Here is a 2,052-nt window from a genome sequence, read left to right as displayed (position 1 = left end):
AGGGCCCGCTGCAGCCTCCTTCGGGGCCAAAGTCGAAAGGACTTGAGCGCGGGAATGGCACCCAGTAGCGTACCGAGTCTCACCGGCGCCCGGGGCCGCTGCTTACATTTGCGACCCCTCCTCCGCCGCAGAGCGAGGGGGGCAGAGCACGGGGTCCAAACCGGAAGCCTTTCTCCCCGCCGTGGGTCTTGCAATGCTTGCAAGCCCCGCCAACTTCTCCAAAAGATAACACTGTAGGAGGAGAAACACAAAAAAAATTGGAGGGCGGGGGCTGAGAGTAAATTTTTCTCTATGGGAAAGTCTGAGGTTGGAGGGGATAGGAGAAAGGGCCAAGGGTGGGGAGCAGCATTGCCCAGTGCTGCCCTGGCCCCGGCTGCCTCCCAGCCCCAACCATGCCAGCCCTGGATGCCACACTGGCCATGGTTGCCTCCCAGTTCCAGCTGCACTGGCCCCAGCCCTGGCTGCCTCCTGGACCTGGCCCTGGTTGCCTTCAAGCCATGGCGGCACATGTCTTTCAAAGCAGCAGTGGTGAGGTGCAGAGACTGAGCCCACATCGCAGCTGTGGCCTGTTCTTGCCCATGCAAAGATCAAGGAGGAGGGGTAGCATGTGCCCTCCCTCCCTTGGCTGCCCGGTGCCACATCTCTGGATGAGGTGCCAGGCTCTGATTGTCCCATGACTTGGTCAGGTTGCCCCAGTCACTGTGAATGGGGTTCTGGCCAGGCTGGGTTGTAGGATAATCCCCACAGTGCAGGAGGGAGCGGGCCAGGGGCAGCTTCCCCAACCCCACTCTCCTGGAATTGCGCACACAGCCACCCCCACTACAATTACGTGCAGGGAGCTGATGCTTGGTTGTCCTGAGCAGCCCCGCACTTTGCAGGTGCAGAGGGCCGGGCTGGGCTGGTCCGGGCCCGGCAGGGAATGCCATCCCCACGCTGTGTCTCTGTGGGCAGGCGGCACCCCTGGGAGGGGTAACTCCGCTGCAGGGGGGCCCACATTAATTTTGGGAGGCTCTAGCCTCCAAGGCCTTCCTAGTGCCGTGGCCTTCAAAGTCACAGCATGGTGTGGTGCTCCTGGCCCGGCCCCAGCTGCCCCCCATTCCCCTTCCAGGTAGGGCATGACTCTCCCAGCCTGGCTTGGCCCCCTCCTCCCCAGATGCAGTGCTACTTGGCCCACAGGTGTGGCTCAGCTCTTTAGGCAAGACCCCAGCCCTGCCCCCCTTCCCCAGTTCCAGAGCTGGAGGAGGGGCCCTGCTTTCCCAGGGAAGCAAATGCGAAAACTGCAGTTTTAAACTTGGTGCTGAAAGCAAGTACCAAATTTAAGTTGTGGTTTTCACTTCTCTGGTGGTGAGGATCCCAGGGCATGTGTGCCCAGTTTTCCTGTGTATTAATCCTCCTATGGCCCAGCACCCCAGCCAGGCCTGCGCCCAGGGGCTATGCCCCCCCCGTGGTACGCCACTGATGGCACCTTCTGCTTTCTCTGCACTTCAGGGACCTGCTGCCCGCCCTTGTGGCCCTGGGGGCCGGGTGAGCAAGATCGCTGCGTCCCTGCATAGGGTCAGCCTTAACCTCAGTCCTGCTGTCCCCAGATTAGGCCTGCCAGCCTAACCCTGCTCAGGATCAGGCCTGCTGCCTCCGCCCCGCACGCTTCAGCCAAATCCCATGTAAGGGGTTGTGTTTTCTTCCTTACGGGGGTTGGAAAATTGACAGTGGGGGAGTGATGGCAGCTTTCATTCCCACCACTCCCCTCCCACATTTGTGACCATGGGGGGATGTCACAGGGCATCTCTGGCCTCTGGGCTAGGGCTGAGTGCCCTGCTCTGGGAGAATGATGTTATGTAAGGCACGGTGTGGGGGTGGGCATTGAACCCAGCATGGGCTTGACTGCAGTGGGTCACCCAAAAAGCTAAAATGCACCAAATGAAGATGTGAACTAGTACACACAAGTCAGAGCGTATTAAGACCTGTATGGTAACTCATTCACGAGCAAAGTACCCCTGGTTCACTGGAAGGATTAAAATAGAGGCTGCTTACAGGCGTTAACAGCCCCCCCCC

At 59.9% G+C, this 2,052-nt stretch overlaps 1 protein-coding gene across 1 annotated transcript in view; it reads right to left on the bottom strand.

The window, feature by feature from the left end:
• The window catches only part of MTREX (Mtr4 exosome RNA helicase), a 98,048-nt gene that overhangs the window by 95,139 nt on the left and 857 nt on the right, over window positions 1-2,052 (bottom strand). The gene's annotated exons all lie outside the window — the stretch shown is intronic.

The sequence above is a fragment of the Alligator sinensis genome, unplaced genomic scaffold (assembly GCF_000455745.1).
Source record: "Alligator sinensis unplaced genomic scaffold, ASM45574v1 scaffold573_1, whole genome shotgun sequence".
Classification (NCBI taxonomy): domain Eukaryota; kingdom Metazoa; phylum Chordata; order Crocodylia; family Alligatoridae; genus Alligator; species Alligator sinensis.
The sequence above is the reverse complement of the archived record's forward strand: the minus strand, read 5'-3'. Positions and strand labels throughout refer to the sequence as shown.